At 38.0% G+C, this 18839-nt stretch overlaps 2 pseudogenes; both read right to left on the minus strand.

The window, feature by feature from the left end:
* Positions 1–1562: 1562 nt before the first annotated feature.
* LOC122148721 lies at positions 1563–6608 on the minus strand (annotated as a pseudogene).
* Positions 6609–9167: 2559 nt separating this feature from the next.
* LOC109082809 lies at positions 9168–15459 on the minus strand (annotated as a pseudogene).
* Positions 15460–18839: the final 3380 nt, after the last annotated feature.

Genomic DNA, 18839 nt, shown 5'->3' on the forward strand with positions numbered 1-18839 from the left:
ATTAAAGTGCCCCTATTATGGATTTTTGAAAATGACCTTTCATGCAGTGTGTAACACAGCTCTAAGTGAATGAAAACATCCTGCAAAGTTTTAAATCTGAAAGTGCACTGTGTATAAAGTTACTGTCTCAAAGAAAAGTCGACTCTAAATCATTGAAATGAGTCGTTTTTAAATCGAATCCCAAGCGTTTCTTGTTGATGTCACTTGTTGGTCTTTTTGTGTTGGTCTGAATGAAAATGTAAAATCATTCTTTGCCACTAGGTGCTTTTGGAGCGGTAAAAATAGCAGTTTCCCCGGTAACGCTGTACACAAAGCAGCACTGCGCTCACAAACACAGCTTTATCAGACATTATAGTCATGATGTAATGCAAATAGGACCAATCACTGCAGGTTAGCATCACGCAAAGGCGGGGTTCGGAAAAATTAATTGTTGAACGAATTGTTTGGGAGTCGATGAGCAAGTAAGGTAAAAATAAATGCATATTATAAGACAATTAAAGTGTTTTTTAAAAACTTGTAGCACGTCAGCCTGTTGTTGGGGACTCCCAAAACCAAATATGAACCTTTCATTACCCATATTAGGGCCTTTAAAGTTTTAAGGCCTGTTCACACCAAGAACGCTAATTATAATGATGACTATATTACTGTCCACAACAAAGCATGATAACGTCAGTTTGCTATAAGTGCACTGCAGCTGAAACTTTAGTTATTTTTACAGTTATTGTCTTTTGTGTGAATGGGCCTTTATCATTATCATTTATAGTTATCGTTATAGTTTTTTTTTTTTTTGTGAACAAGCCTTTATTGTTATAGTTACTGTCCTTTGTGTGAATGTACCTTTATAGTTATCATTATAGTTATCATTCTTTTTTGTGAACAAGCCTTTATAGTTATTGTTATATTCTGTCCTTTGTGTAAATTTACCTTTATGTTATCTTTATAGTTTTCTTTTTTGTGAATAAGCCTTTATAGTTATGTCCTTTTTGCGAACAACCTTTTAATTTATTTTAAAGTTATTTTTCCATTGGTGAAGGGACATTTATAGTTATCATTTATTTATATCCCTTTTTGGAAACAAGCTTTATGTTACGCCTTTTTTACAAATTTATAGTTATTGGGGAATCGCTTAAGCACCAAAGTGTAGAGCAAGTTATATTTTTGTCCCCTTTTAAAAGAAAAAAAACCTTTGAGAGTAATATACTTATATTTGGTGACAGTCAATAAAACTTCACATCAAGAATAGACCAAAGAACTCTAGAACATAATTCTACAACTAATAACAAATGGGCCTTTAAGCAAACAGGGGAGTCTTTTGTGGGTAGTGAGGGAGCGAAAACCCGATGGCGAAAAACCAATTTCCCGGCCAGGATCGGTTTTACCGTCACCATCGCGGAGCTAGCAAAAGGGCCCTTTGGGCTTTGGGAATTTTCGAACACAAAAGGGGCATCTTGTTGGCCCAACTCCCCACATGAGGGAAAGAAAACAACAGCTGTGCACATATTCCCCTTAAAAAACCCAAGACGTGTTCTGGTTTTGCGGAAAGGTGGGCTCGGTTAAAATTCTTATGTGACGCTGCTTTCATCAAAACGTCCCTCACAGACTTCTTCCACACACCCGCTACGATTGCCACCAATGCCCAGAACGCCAGAACCAAGGCCATGCGGACTGCTTTGAGAACTGATTCCTAGAAGAGGCCCAGAGGCGGCCATATTGAGACAAGAGACGCCATTGCTGCTCAGGGAATGTTTCGGAGAAAAACGGGAATCCCGCTTCTGGCACCAATGCTACCTTGATTGGTCTCGTTGGCTGACGGGAGATTCATGTGATGTTGCGGCGAGATGCCCGACCTTTCGGATCCCGATCTTCCTTTGGCCCTGCCGCGCCTCTCGCAATGCGAGCGATGCCTCATGAAGCTGTGCGCCCACATGAACTTCTTCCCGCAGCCGTGGCAGTCGTAGGGTTTCAGGCCGGTGTGGGTCTTCATGTGCTCGGTGAGGTGATGCTTCATTTTGAACTTCTTGGCGCAGACGGGGCAGTGGAAGGGCCGCAGGTCCAGGTGCATGTTGATGTGCCGGTCCCGCATGCTCTTGTGTTAACGTCTTCCCCCCAATGACACATGAAGACCTTGCCTGAATTTCCAGCCGCGCCGCCGTCTAATCCTTCCATCCCGCTACCCAATGCACTATGGCCACGTAAATGTACCGCTCCGTGTTCGATGCTCCCTTTTAGAGACACCCCGACATGCCTCCTGTGAGCCCTAAAGGAGAAGTTGGCTCTAGAGGCGATTATACAGGAGAATCTGGTTTCCCTGCATGTCCAGAGGAAGAGCTGGCTCTGGTGGCTGTCGACTGAACCCGAGCCGAGCAGGGTGGCCGCGGCCCTACTGGTGCATTGGCCCGGGATTCTCAGGAGGGTGATGAGGACGTCTGGTCGATCAAACCCCTCTCCACAACTTGATGTAGTCTTCCGAGGAATGGCATAGTTCAGCCCTAGTATAAAAAAGACATTTGAGTAAATGGTGGATGATAAGTTGTTGTTGGTGCACCTCACAAGTATACTTTTTTTTTTTTTTTTAAGTAGTAATTTATTTTTGTTCACTTCATCTTATTATCTTTCCATCTCTTATTATAATCCAGTTTTATCTATGGGTATAATCTGTCACTGATTTGATGAGGGTTCTTTCATTGTCTGAACTGTACCACAAAAGTCCAATGTTTGACAATATTGATATACAGAAAATTTAGACACAGTATGCCGGCAATTCAATGCAATAATATTGAAAATATCACTGTGCTTGAATAATATAACAAATACAAAACAAGTTGCATTTTTTTTTAAATAGGTGGCACAAGCACATTTTTTATCAAATCTCAAAAATGAGTTTGTTTTGGAGTCATGTTGGTTTCAAAATAGAATCGGGAATATATCTGTTTAACTATAAAGACATGATCCTGGAAACTTTGGTTGCAACCCTTGGAAGCATAAGCTTAACTGTTATGTGAGATTAACCAAAATCATGGTTATTCTGTTAGGACACCTTGGTGACCTGAAGATTAACTGACTTCATGCACATCCGTGAGAGAATTACGCTTGAGAGCCAGTCGGTTAAACAATAATGTATGGAGTTGGCTCACCAAGGGGTAGTTAGTTCTGCGAAACTCTGAGTCTTTGTTTGCAGATGCTACTTGAGTTTATCATTGTTGTATTTAATGCAATGAAATTTCAGATACCTTTTTGTGTCTAGTCCTAAGGTGGCTGCATATTTTTAAGGTCCACTGTAACTGTGTATGGGCTCTTTTTTTTTTTTTTTTTATGGAGGTTGCAAGCAGTGGCTGAGTGATTACCAAAATAGGCAAAATCATAACTGGCCTAACAAAAAACCTGCTATGTTATTCTGATTGCATTTTTTTATTTATTTTTTTTTACAAACCAATTTAGTCCCTAGGACGCTCGTCTCATAAGGTCAAGACCTTAATTCACTGCAAACTAAATGCATATTCACAGTCTTTTCAATGAAAATATCAAAAATCCTTGACACTACTTAATCAAAGTACTTGAAAGCAAGTGGATAATATGAGACTTTTTGAGAAGATACGTGTTTTAAAGTGGAAATCTACCGTACAAGGTTTGTTATGTGAACTAAAAAATATTTCAAAGTAAACATTAAAAAACGTTTTTTTTTTTCCCAGGTTCAAACTTAACTGGAAAGTAAAAGCATATTAAATATTGCAACATTCTTAAATAATTATAATTGTATATTGCATGTAAAATTGTATTTATCAATTTTGACCCTGGAACCCCCAAACCAGTCCAAAGGGTAAAGTTCTTTTTTAAACTAAATTTATACATCATCTGAAAGTTGAATAAAATAAGCTTTCCATTGATGTATGATTTTTAGGATAGACATATTTGGCTGAGATACAACTATTCCTTGAAAATTTGGGAATCTGAGGGTGCACAAAAAAAATCAAAATACTGAGAAAATCGCCTTTACAGTTGTCCAAATTAAGTACTTAGCAATGCACATTACTTATCAAAAATTAAGTTTTGATAATATTTATGGTATGGAAATGTACAAACATATCTTCATGGAACATGATGGTTTACTTAATATCCGAATTATTCTTGGGTATAAATTGGCATAAAAGAAAAATAGATTATTTTGACCCATACTATTTTTTTTTTGGCTATTGCTAAAAATATGCCCCAGCGACTTAAGATTGGCTCCAGGGTCATATTTATCATCCAGCCCTAAAAAAGAAAAGTTAAGTTGATGCAAAACGGCTGGACCTGTGCCTCCATTTCAGCATCTCTCTAAGTCCAGAGAGTGGTCCTAACACATTGAGATGTTAAATGTCCTGTCCCTCACTCTGACCATCTCCATCTCTCGTTCCTCTTCATCCTCCCCTCCTTCCTCTCCTCCGGACACCACGATCAGATCGTCATCTCTCGAGTTCTCTGTCTTTACCACCACCCACTGTTTTCTTGGCATGATGCTGGGCTGACTGTACGGCGGGCCGCTTCTATGCCGTGGTGAGGAATCTCCATCTTGATACGACGAAACTCCAAAACTGTCGCTCACCCCAACCCCCTGATCGATGCAGAGGCTTGCGCGACTTCTGCTTGCCTCTTTGATCTCTCTCTTCCTGTGAAACAAGAGCTCGTCGTCATCTTCTTCGTCTTCTTCAATCATGAAACCTTCCTCTCTCCGCCGAGGGCATGCAGTAGGTCGGGTGGAGTGTACGGCACCCTCTCCTACCGTTCGTGGTCACCATCACCGCCAAAAGTTTGCATCTCTAGGACTGAAGTACTGGTGCTGCTCGGGACTGGCTTCTCGCTGAAGGAAGGTCGGCTGGGAGGTTGAGGAGTCGGCGGTGTGTCTCCTCCGTCCTCTTGGGTGACCTTGTTAGCGCGCCCGCTCTGCCCTGCACTTGTCTCCTTGTCTCTGGATCCCTGAGGTCCACTGGAACCTCCCCCTGCCCTCTCTTGAGGAGCTCAGTGCATTTGTCCACAATGTGCCACATTTGAAGCACACTGCCAACGGTGAGGTAGTTAACGATGTCTCGGCGCGAAGTCATGCGCCAGCTGGCCGGGTGCACGCCAAACTGAGGACGCTCTCAAAGGCCAGGGGGTCCATGACGGCTGGGATGGAGACAGTGGACATGTTCTTCAGCAGCACCTGGAATGCAGAAATAAAAATGTGGCTAATAAACACTGCACAGATGAATCTGATAGAAACTATTATGCTTTTTTTTAATTACCTTTTAAATGACTGTGAAAAATATTTTGTCTGGGAAATCTTACAGAACATATTGTCTAACAAGATTTTGCAATTATCTAATATTCCAAATAGAACTCATAATATGGATAGATAGATAGATAGATAGATATGGGTTTTTATTGTTAACTATAAACTAGAATTAAAATCATAAAAACATTTGTTTTAAATAAAATAGACATTTACTATACATTTACTGAAATATAATATTAAAAAACTATTTATTTCAGCTAGTTGCCAAGTGCACATCTCAATTTATACTACTTAAGTAAAATAACTGAACTGAATAAAAATTATTACTAATTAATTACAAAAAGTCTAAATAATAGCAATTACTTTTACTAAACGTTAAAAGGTAAAACTAATATTAGAAATGATTTTAATTAAACACATTTTAAAAATAAAAAATCAGGTCAGTTACAGAAACACGTAATACTATTTATTTTATTCATATATATTTCAAATTTTATGGTTTTTATTTATTTCCTATCCAAAATATGGCTCCATAAAACACATTCTTGTGTTTCAAAAGATAATTATGAATTATTTTTATTTTTAATAGGCTTTTTCCCTCAGTTAATACTTACATATGGCAATTAATTTTTCATTAATGCAGAATTTCATGTAATTAGAATTTGAATAAAAATTCTATCTTATATTTGTCGAATTCCATGCAACAAACGGTCTTAATAGATAATCTGAACGATCTTGCTAGTTTTTAGGTAGAGTACAATACTCACAATATGCAAGGAATTGTATTAATCAGAATATTCATATAAATTAATGTGATTCAAATGTTATGTACGCTCTAACAGAACACATAGTCTGGTAATGACAATAGAGAATATTATTTAAATAACTCCTGCAGCAATTCACTTCAGTTGGAATTGCTTCTCTTTCAGGTGTTTGTCAGCAACTAAAGTAGGAATTTCCCTAGTTGGAGATGATCGCTTGTCAGACCTACAAAAAAAACACAGTTTTAAAAAACCAGGGGGCGTGGGCCAGGGCAGAATTTGAATGAACGCCAATACAATGTTTTAAGAAATCGTTTTAAAGCAATCTAGGCCTCAAGGTAAAGATGTAACTGGTCATGGAAGTAAGGTGACGATGCAGCACCAGCACACACCGATGGGTGGCCTTGAAGACCTGGACCCTGAACGTGGATGGAGAGGTCGCAGAGATGGGCTTCTTCACGCTGCCGATTCAGGCTGTCCAGCACTGAGGCCTGCACACCACTGGGGAAGCACACCTCGCACCTCTGAAAACCAGCGGCTGAACCTGCGGAGTCACCATAGCCTTGGTCCGTCCGCCGTGGCCGAGCTGGGTGCATTCCTGCAAGCAAGGGTGGTGCACTCATCACCCTGCAAGGGGTGAGCATCACAAAACAGCTAATTTAACGCAAATTTACTGTGCGTCCCATTTTGTGTACTTTTTAGCTTTTATATTGTGTTTTTTTTGTTCACAACTAGTTCCAAAAAGAAAAAGTGCACAGCACTTCCAATTGCCCAGATGATGTGCTTAATTAACAGGAAAACACAAAGTGTGGAATATTGGACCCTTAAATGACATTTAACTATCGCAGCTTTAAATTACGTACTTGAAAGAGGATGAGCTATGGAAAAAAAAACTCCTTTGTTGGATAAAAAATAACCTTATATTATTCATACTCAAGACGATTGAGTACAGTGCACAGAACAAGTGCATAGTGCATCATTTGGAACATTACACGGGCTACATTCACACAGCAGAAGACTATAGCTGCGTCCCAAATGATGCACTATACACTAATACACTATGTACTTACGCACTATGTACTCAATCATGCAGTGTATGAATTATATAAGGTTATTTTGTCATTAATAATCAGAGTCTGATAGTTATAGTAAGTTAAGAGCTGCGACACTTGAGTGCATGAAGTGTCCAACATTACAACACTTCCCTTTTTTTTTGGTTAAGTGCATCATCCGGGTATTTAAAGTGCACTTTTTCTTTTTGGGAAATTTCCGTGTGAACACACTACTAGACTATTTATACTACAATAGTGCAAAAATACGCGATTTGGGCGCATCTTATTATGGTTGTTAGTCCTGTTTTTAAATTTCTGAATAGTTTTACGTTTTCACAAAACAGTTCACTTATAAAATAGTGTGAGAACCGCATTAAATAATCAAACTGACTCCCAAAACATTCTGGACTCACGCTGACCTTTTCTATTTTGCATAGAACTTACTTTGAAATGAATTGACTTCCAGGTCGCACTGAGTATGAAAAAATGTGTTTGTTTTTATAAATTAAATATTAATAAGCTATATATTTAAATATTAATGTTACCAAAAACACACGTTATATGTAACAAACGGCTGCTAAAAATAGGTATTTTTTGATTTTCCTCTGACATAACACAACTAATTTCGATCAAATATGCTTTATTTCGCTTTGTAACGTTACACAGCAAATGTTATTATTGCAGGTCCAAAGAACAAGGGGCACTGACCAGGCGCTGCATGAACACTTTATTTATTCACTTTATTGGCGTGTTTAGTAGCCTTTTCGATTTTTAATAAAGACGAATATCATGAATATAGCTTCCTCGGATCCTGTAATAATAATGCCTCGGATGACGAATATTTCGCTATCCGTTAAAGTTGCATCGGTGTGTGATAAACAATCACTCCGTGGCTTTCGCGCGCGCGCTCAGCTAGGATTAATATAAAATCGCCACGTACGTTTATAAACTCAGAGCCCCGTTTAAAAGTGTTCGCGTCAGAAACGGGGTTTATTTACATTAGCCAGCCGCTGCGAAACCAGCCCGTGTGGCCTTAAGAAGCACGGAAGCGGATCGCCTCATAAATCAGACCTTTTTACGAGCAAGATATCTTACCGATTGAAGTTATCTCCGTCAGGCTCTCAAAAGAGGGATTTCCATTCCGATAAATCGACGTTTCCAGCGTTTCGGGAATTCCGAGCGCAATGGTGGACTGACATCAGGGCTTGTCTGGATTTCTGTCTGGTTTAAACAAACCTTTAATGAAATCCCAGACAGCTGCTCTAGACTCGGCCGACTAAAAAGGGAAGCAAACACTGGAGCCTGTTCTCTATTGTCATGGCAACAAGTGCTATTTTCGAGTAACAAACCATAGAAACCGTAACCATGTGCTGTCTTACTAAAACTGTTCTTCAAACAGCCGAGCAGTTTTAAAGGCAGTAGCTATGCTTCATCTATAACAATTTTACCCAGAAGTGCATTAAATTTCCTTATATATTTTATTCTGATGGGTTTTGATATATATTTATCTATACATATATATTTCTATTCTAATTTTAAGATTTAAAAGGTAAAAAAAAAAAATACAACCAAAAATTATGGAATATTTTCAAAAATAAAAATCAATGGTTGAAATCATCGAACCGAAGATTAATATTATATATATTTAGTCCCTTATAGGAGTTTAATGCGAACATTTATTGTAACAACGGATTATAACTTTAATTATATTATGTGAATAATTAACAAAGGATATCTATCGAACACTGAAAGAAGCTTTCAGTTCGTGAAATTTTATTTCTTATGACAACAGTGGCAAAGTTCAAGTTATCTTAGTTTTTTACAGTATTTTGACAAACTATAATTACCAGGATCATTTAGTTGTAAGAGAAACAAATCTCATTTGCATTTCCATAACTATATCCACAATAACAAAACTGTCCAAACTTTGTCAACTTGGCATCATAATGAGGCTCATCAACTGCATTACATGCCAAAATGGAAAATTTATTGATCCCCTTACAAGTTTAAGTACAATAAGCATTTGGTGGCTGTAAAACATTAATAAAAAATGTGTCTGCCAGTCATATTGAACATTAAAAATGCATCATAGAAATATATAAAAATGCAGAAGACAGGAGAGATGAGGCTAAAGATGAAATAAGGGAAGTTCAGATAGTTAAAAACATTTAAAAATGACCACAGAGGATGTTGGGAAATGACAGCTGAACTACTTCCGATTAGCGGAGGCTGTTCCGATGACACAGTCGTTCACCTGCAACACAGTAAACGCGAGTTAGTGAAGATGCCGTGTTAAAAAACCTGCCGTGTGATCGCAGGAGATCGCTCACCTTGCTGGCGAAGCGCAGAGAATTCAGCGACTCACTGAAGCTCTCCTCCTCAGGCGATATATTCACAAACATCAAACTGAACAGAGGAAGAGAAAGAAGATATTCCTTTAAAATACAGTATTTACATTCTGCAAACCTCTAAAAGGAAATAATGCCGTATAATGCACGTACTTGAGCATTATACTTACGTTTTGCTGTTGCCTCCGAGGCAGTTCTGGAGGAGATAGGTGAGCTTTGAGTTTTTTTTTTTTTACGGTAGGGAACAAAGCTGTCCTGTAGAGGTCGAGAAGGAAAATGAGTGTGTGAAGTTATTTCTTTTATATGAAAACATCATCTATGGCTTACTATTTTGAAAATCAAGTATGAGGATGAGAGCATTACATTCTCCAATAACTCCACATTGCTTCCATATATTCAGGTGAAAACGTACCTTGTTGGCCAAAGCGGCGATCACGATTCCCAGGTTGGTGAGGGAAGAGTTGATGGCGGTCATTTCCTTGAATCGATCTCCTTGAGACTGACTCTTCTGCACTCTCTCACTACCGGCCAAATCCACCAGACACAGCGTGGCTGAGAATAATTGTGGACAAACTCAATATTACTTTTGAAAACTTCGAAGACCTTAAACTGGGCATCTACTCCCCTTTAAGAAGAGCAGTTTATCCATTAAATCTAGTTACTGTTGATGCAGGTAGTATGTGATTCTTACACTTGCACTTGGTGCCTCGATCAGAGTTCTGCCCCTCTATGTCCAGCTGGAACACAGAGTGAGAACGTGAAGAGTGATCGTTCATGCCTGTGCGGGCTGTGGACCGGTTCTGGTTTGCCAGCATGATCAAGTTGTGCACCTGAGATATGAAGAAAGAGGCACATTAATGAACTGCACAAGCATGTATGAACCAAGTGGCAACCTCTTGCTCTCTCTCATGAAGCCAACAAGGAAGTGAGTGATTAAAACTGCAATTCATCAACTGGCCGCTAGAGTCTGACTGGAAAAGGGAGTCAATCCCATAATTGTTAAAATGCACAACTTTACAGCAGAAAACAACACGTTTACAGCCTGGTAAAAAAAAAAAAAAAATAGAAAAAGTAATGGTTTATAAATATTTTGAATTGCTTTTTAATTTTTTGTTTTATTTTAGGTTTAAATTTTTAGCAATTTTGTTGTGCGTTTGACATTTTTATAAGTTTTAGTTTTTTTCTTCTCAAATGTCTAAATAGTTTTTATTCACTTGTTTCAGTTTGAGTAGGGTTTGGTTAAATCATGTATAATAAACACTTTATGATTTCATGATGACTTTAAATAATAATAATAATAATGTTGATGATAATAATAACAAATGTAATTATAAAATAAACCACAAAAAACACAGCCTCACATTTTAAATCTTCAGGTTTTAGCAAGCAAGTCCATTATAATAATTAGGGCTGTCATGATTATGAAATTTGCCTGAGGGTTAATTGTCTAAAAAATAGTCCCGGTTATTGCGATTAATTGTCTGTGTATTTATTTGTTTATTATGTTATTCTATTTATATTGATTTGTTGTGTTGTTTTTTTTTTGTTTTTTTTATTTATGTGTGTGTGATTTTTTAGTTGTTTAGTATATTATTGTTGCTTTTTTAAAAAATCTTTTTTGAGTTATTATTTTGCAGTGTAAGATTAATTCGAGTATTCCAAATTCTAAGAAACGGCTAATAGCGATCCAATGCCGGCGCTATTTTTTTCTACACCACTACAGAATATCAATACTGTGTTTGTGGAACTAATGGTCACTCTTTTTTTAAACCCTTTGTTAAACAGACTCCACTAAATACTCACTTCCTCATTACAGAGGAAAACTATATTTGAATAAAAATATATAAGCTATGAAATTAACAATGTAAATATAATTCTGTCCCCTCACATTAAGATATGCAATGCTTCTGATGATACAGTGCATGAAAAAGCAAACTGGTGCTGGCCTCTGTTTCTTGTTGTTGTATGACTCGGCCCCCTTGTGCTGTATAAAGCACAATAATCGGGTAGATCATATAATCGCGATTAGACAGTTATTTAAATAATCGCGACAGGCCTAATAATAATTATTATCCAGAAAGAAAAAAGGCACAGAAAAACTTTAAATGAGCAGTACCTCATCCTCATTGTTGACTTTTTGGTAGGTCAGGTTGGTAACTGTGATCTCATTGCCGGAGATCTCCTGATCTCATGCTCCGGTCTCTTATTTGGCTTTCCTGTGTAGAGAAGATCTCGAAGAGTCTCATTGTAGATCTCCACAAAGCTGGCAGTGAAGGTGTACTAAAAATACCAACACAGAAACAGTCTATTAATAAACAAAACCATGAGGAGGCCATGGAAGGAAAAACAAAACCAAAAAAACTCAACGTATTTAACTTCATTTGAACAACATATTTCATACAAAACATACACGCTAAGCCCGTACCTGCCATCCTTGCTCTTGGAGTGCTTTGGCAGACTTGAAGATTTGCTGGACAGCACGTGGAATGACTCCCCACAATTCCTCCAGATCGCTCCCTTCCATAGTAAAGGTCTTCCCGCTGCCAGTTTGGCCATAAGCAAAGCAACAGACGTTGTACCCATCCAGAGCAGACTGCACCAGCAGGGAGATCTCTTCGAAAACCTCACGCTGAGCGGCATGCGGCCCAAACACACGGTCGAAGCTGAAGTTATAGCTCTTCTGAGTGTCAGCCGTGCGACCGGTGTGTGACTGGGGAAGAGAAGAGGAAATTGGTCAAACGCATACCAACTTAATCTCAGCTGTACTGGTTGCATGCCGCTCTGTTATTGTAGGGACATCAACTCTACATTTTCATGCACTAAACATGGTACTGAACAAAAACTGTGACTGGCAGGTTTACATGTCAGTCAGACGGTCTATATCAAAGATTATGGCTGCATCGGAAATCTTTTAAGTTTTTGAACAAGTAATTACTTCGCGACCACAAAAACAGTTTGTTCTATTTTGCCACTGTCATGTGTTCTACCAGCATCAGTTGTGTCATGTCACTGCCATTCATAAATCCTCTCCAGTGGTCACATACTGTTTTTTTGCCTACTATATAGTAGGGAAGTATTCGATTTCAGATGCAGCCTATAACAAACGTAACACCCCTAAGACCAGAAGTATGATGGGAAACATTTACCTCTTCCATTTTGGCAAGCGTAAGAGCCTTGTTGTCATGGGCCGGCAGCTGGATGTGCAGAATATCAGATTGTTTGCCGGTCAACAGTGGGCGACCCTACAAAAGACTCGGATGGTTGCCCTTAAAAATGGAGTGAAGATTCATTAATGCATATTTGAACATACCTGACTGAATACATAAGTGGGATTTTGGACAGTCTCAATTTGAGCAAAGTTACACAACACAATGTGACAAACATTAGTGATGGGGTATTGGTTTTTGTTTTAATCTTAACTGTTATGTTGTGGGTTCGAGTCTCGGGCTGTCAATACCACGACTGAGGTGCCCTTGAGCAAGGCACCGAACCCCCAACTGCTTCCCGGGCGCCGCAGCATAAATGGCTGCCCACTGCTCCGGGTGTGTGTTCACAGTGTGTGTGTGTTCACTGCTGTGTGTGTGTGTGTGTTCATTTTGGATGGGTTAAATGCAGAGCACGAATTCAGAGTATGGGTCACCATACTTGGCTATATGTCACGTCACTTTCTTCTTTCTTTCTTAAATATCATATATGTATTTTTGCTTATTTCAGTCATAAATTGCTTTGATTTATCGCTTTATAGTGTCACACATACCAAGTAAACAACATAGTTTTATATTGCTCTCCAAAAATAACAAAATTCCATGCATCCTCACTTTGAGCTCCTGAATGGTGTTGTGGAGTTTCCTTCGCTCCATTTCTCCAAGGTGGAGCTCTTCTCTTTGATGTGGGGCTGTTGTCCTCATCAAGTTTTGTGGAGTTTTTTTGTCTCTTTTTAAATGTGTTGTGACAGGGGCAGTGTGGAGGTGTGAATGTGGAGATGTGTCTGAGAAAGACACAGGGGGAGTTTTTGAGAGTATCATTACACAAAACAGATGTTAATATGAGGTGTAAATGAGTCTGTGTAAATGTTTACCTGTATATTGCGGAGCTCAGACTCCAGATGGTCCCTGAGTCCTTCCAAAACCTTATGCTCCTCGGTTAGCTTATTGAGGTCTTTCTTAAGACCATCTCTCTCTTTAGAGGTCTGCTCCAGGTCATCTTTCACAGTAGCCAGCTTTACCAGCTCCTCTTCACAATTCCTACAAAATAATCAAGAATATTATCGGACAAATAAATAAAAGACCATCAGGTTCTGATTCATTATGAGTTATTTTTAACATGCTTACCTGAGACGCTTTTTGAGACCGCTGTTCTCCTCTTCGATTTCAGCCTTATGCTTCTGGGCTTTGGTTATGGATTCTTTTAGATATTCATTTTCCTGATTTGCAGATTTTATTTTGCCCTGGTAGCTCTGGACTTTGGTCTCCATGTCACTCACTTTGCCCTTCAAGTCCCATCCTGGCCTCCGTGACATACCTGGACCAACGGCAGCTAAAAGCGGATAAATTAGCCATTAGTCATCTACTGTATTATACTGTATCATAATATTACAGTCCAAAAAAAGGGGAGAATATTTGATCCACACATATGCATGTATGTTCTACCTTTAGGGACTGCTGCAACTGGTTTTCTCTGGTCACCTTGATGCAAAAACAATGTTGATGTTGAGTTGACATTCACGTCTGATATTACTGCGGCTATAATTTTAATGGGGCTCATTGAAATGAGCAGATTGAATATTTACAGATGGATAAATAAGAAAATATTTTAAGTGTTAAGTGATGTTTTTGGTGTTTATGATTAGTTAAAGCATATGTTTTGCAATACCTCTTGCGGGGGCAACGGCAACTGTTGCGGCTCCAGTTGGACGAAGAGGTTTGGCTGAAAGAAGAGAGACAACATGAAGACCCCCATCTGATATTTTAATCAAATGGCCCCTCAAAATGAAAACATGATGTTAAATTTAAATATAACTTACCAGGAGCTTTGACTGCCACTGGACGTCTCGGGGGCGCGACACTAGCCGCGGATCTGAACCTCTGAGGCGGCTCTATCTCTACCTTGCGCATTTTCTTCTGTAGAAAATTGAGGATGTTTTTCCATTTAATACATTCAAAATAATCCAAAGATGAAAATGTGTGATGAAAGCAGGAGGAAGGGCAATCTGAATGGACTAAAAGCACACCTGTGCAGGCTGCTGTTGCTCTCCATCTGTGCTGCTGGTGTGAGCACGTTTCCCAGACATAACAGGGAGACGGGAAGTTGTATTCTGCAAAAGAACCAAGAAAATACAATGAACAGACTCTGAAAAGGTGCATATGACAGCAGAGCTATTTCTGAGATGTGCAATACAAAACAAAGCAGCTGTAGTCTAAAAATAATGCATTCAGCACTCAAACGTAAACTGCTGATGAGATGCATAAACATTTTGTACTGTACTGAACTGTAATGATAAATAGCTTTGGCTGCATGTGGATATTAACTTGCATGTTAACTTCTAAATGTTTATAATCTTACCTCTTTGTTCATGGATCTTGTTCAGATCTTCAAGTCAAGCCGAAAAAAAACATAACATTTAAAAAAGTAAGTTCGCGCTGTTTAGTCAAATTATTTTGACTATCAAGTGCACATTTAAGTTAATAAACTCCAAATTACCAATAAACACATTTAGTGTATTAATGAAAACAAACAGTTGCTGGAAACCGTCGCAGCTTAGCCGACGTCATTCACGCAATTTAGCAAAATAACCGTACAAATCCATACGATCTGATTTATCTTTAAAAATATATATATATATATGTAAATCATAAATGATCATACTCAACGGTTGATGTGTGTTAATTAAAACACAAAACAACAAACCTTTTATACACGGGACTGAGAATAGCAGAAAACACAGCCCAGTAATAATCTCTCGTAGCCGTTTGGATTTCAAATCGAAAAGTCTGCGCGTAGTCGCTTTTCCCGCTGATCTCTCATTGGTCGGCTCGGGACCAATCAATACAAAACATTAGATAACCCCGCCCCAAATGGGCGGAGACACAACCCTACAGCATCAACTGTCAAATACAATATCGAAAAGATATATAAACACAGAGAAACGTATATCTATGTTTTGTTTTCCATAACGGGCTTTATTAAAGTTGTTTTTTTTATTTATTTACCAAAATCTGCAAAAAGACAGCAGTACAATTAAATTCAAAGGAAATTTTAAAATACATTATATAAAGAATAAGTACTTACATAAGTAAAATAAAAGGTTGTAACATAAATATAAAGCTGTAAAATAAAAACAACTATTACATGCACAGTACAAGCATTGAAAAGGCACTCATGTCTCATATGGATTTCCATATAAAGTTGATGGAGGTGGCAATGTGTTCACATTTCTTATTTCCCAATTATATTTATTAATATGCGTAATATGCACATACATCGTGATCCTTATAAAAGTTAAATTAGAAGCACACGAACGCATATTTTAATGTTTTTTTTTTTTTTTTTTTTTTTTTTTTTGCGGAAAATATGTGACCTCACATGTTCGGAAGTGATTTTGGCGGTATGCTTGCTGTCATTTTGACCTCATTCACAGGAGTGTTAGTCGAGCGGAGTTTCGGGCAAGCCCTTCACGGAGAGAAAAAAAATAGAAAAAAAATTAGGGGAAAAAAAATCGGTGAATCCAAGGGGTTCGGGCGGATTTGGACGAAGTTTTCCGAACTGTTCCCGGCCCCCGGAGGAGCCCTGGGGGGTTGAAAAGGGAATCGCCAGCACCGGTAATTAACACAGAGTTATCAGTCAATTGTGCATTATTTCTCCAAATTTGAGCAACTCACACGGGCGCTTCTCCCCCTGTCTCGCCAGCCGGAAGTCTGCATGAAGCTGCGTCTCTCTCGCATTGGCGTCGACGGTTTTTTTTTCTCTGTTGTTTTTTTTTTTTTTTTATCCTCCAGGTTTTTTTTCTTTTTTATTTTCTCAGCGAGACTAAGCCGAGAGAGGCATGGAGGCATGTGGGGACGTTATGGTTTGCAAGCGGAAGTTTACATGTTTGCATAGCCTTTTGGATCGGCTTTCTTTCTTTGCGTGCCATAACAAAAGCTGACCATTTTAATGGAGGCTGGTTGAGGAAGTCCTGATAGATCATGAATGGATGGTTTTGTTGACTTCCCAGCTAAACTTTCCTTGTGCTTATGCTATTAACATTGTCCCCACTCGATAGCAACATGCAAAGTGAGCTGTCACTTGCAGCAAAAACACCGCATGCAACCATTACAACACGAAAAAAAACGCGACGTTGTTTTGCCTCTCTTGATTGTATTTAGGCGTGGAGACGAAATGAACGACTTGTTGTCAGATGTGCACAGAACCTGAGTAAGGTCTACACATTTTTGGTTTTTTTTCTTTTTATCAGCAATCGCAGACAGGTTTGGTCGCAGGATCGCGAAGCTTTTGTTTTGATATCTATTTATAGCGAGAGCCAATCTTCATGCAAGTTTCTGCATCTGTCTGCAGCTAAACCCACTGTGCGCTTGCTGTTGCATCAGAACAACAAATGTGTGTGTGCAAAAGAAAATCAAATATATATAAAAATTAAAGTGTTATGGTTTTATTTTGCCTTTTTTTTTTTTACAACTTTTTTTTCTTTTTCCAAATTTTACTAAAATGAAAAAAAAAAGCCTAAATCAGTGTAAACTGGTCCGCTGGATCCTCAGTCTCGTCAGGATGGTCTATTGTCTTATTTAAAGTCTGCATGAAATGAAGATTCACCCCATATATTTCCTAAATGCATCAGTGTTTCCCATAGACTACATTGATTTATCCACAACACATCAACACTGACCTCCACAAATAGATATTCCTTTTTCCAGTAAATGTTTTATTTTAGTAATAAAAATTGGTAAATTCTTACTTCAATGTAGAGTTTATTTTTTTAATTAACACAAATATCAGCTAATAAAAATTATAGACAATGACAGCAAAATAAAGAAAAAGGGTGTGTTTAATACATTACACAGTGAAGAAGAAAATAAATATATAAATGAGACTTACATGTCATTACAGAGTTACAAATAAGCTTTTTTGTTCTTAGACAATTGGATCAATGAAAGTTGTTCATGAAATTCTTTCATGAAAACCAAAAGAGAGGTGTGTAGTTTGGATATTTGCATCTGTGAATGTGGAGTTTTGCAAGCAGCAAAATCAGATTCACTACATAAAACTATTTTTTGTTATTTGACTGTTCATATTCTGTAAAACCCAGCACTACGTCCTTCCAAAACAGGACATGTTCATTATAAATTCTAAATCCTAATGAAACGTAAAACATCTTGCCAAAATTTCTTTGTAAATGGAGCGTTCCAAAATAGATGATCAACAGTTTCAACAGAAAGAGCCACTCTCTGGAGGAAATATCACTTTTGAATTTTTTCATGTAATGATTTGCAGGATAGAACTTTATTTTGTAAGAAATGTCCTTTATTTTGTATGTAGTGCTGAAATTGACTATAGCTGGATGTCTTAAGGGATTTCCTGGAACGTTCTGTTACATCTGTGAGACGTATTTGGAGTTTCTGCACGAGAATGAATGAAACATACATTGCATGAGTGCACTCACTAATGCTCACACCACCCTATTTTGGGTAAAAATAGGAAAAATAATACTTCTCTCTAAAGAAATTTTAAATAAACATAGCCAAAGCCATAAGTTTTTCTCCAGTGTTTTATCACCTCAAGTTGTTTCTATTAATGTAAAAATAAACCTCATTGTCTTCGTCATGTTCTAGCCTTGTTATATTTATCTTTCAATTAAAATCTAAAATTTTATGCTCTTAAATGTTTGCCCATGGTGTCGATATCGTATAGAAGTTATAAATTCCCCCGGGGGAAGTGCCACCACAAATAGAGTGTAAGTCTGTGGGAAACACTGATGCATGTGTTAAATTTTATTGTGAACAATTATCATTGCATGTGTTTTTAATTTTTCCTTTTTTTTTTTTTTTGACTTTGTTATGTTTAATCCAAATGTAAACTGGACCTTCAAGTGGAAATGACAGACTTTTCTCTGGTGACATTTGCAGGACTTGCACTTCAAAGGTGACGCAGAAGCGCTTCTGACGTGGCATTTGAGTGTCTTTACACACTGTTTTAATGCTGCTCAGAGGAGGCATAAAAGCATTTACACTGCATTCACAAGTGTTTTACTATAAAACTATTGGGCTTAGGTGGGTCAGGGCTGCACCGGTAATTTAGTCTAACTTTTATATGACGTTGCATCTTTAAACTGGATTTTAGCAGGTGCAGCCTTAACTCAGATGTGTAGAGACATTCGAAAATCATGAAAAAATTCTTGAAATTCAATAAAAGTCAACTGGAATAAAACAATATA

Source organism: Cyprinus carpio, chromosome A19, assembly GCF_018340385.1.
Source record: "Cyprinus carpio isolate SPL01 chromosome A19, ASM1834038v1, whole genome shotgun sequence".
In the NCBI taxonomy this organism is placed as follows: domain Eukaryota; kingdom Metazoa; phylum Chordata; class Actinopteri; order Cypriniformes; family Cyprinidae; genus Cyprinus; species Cyprinus carpio.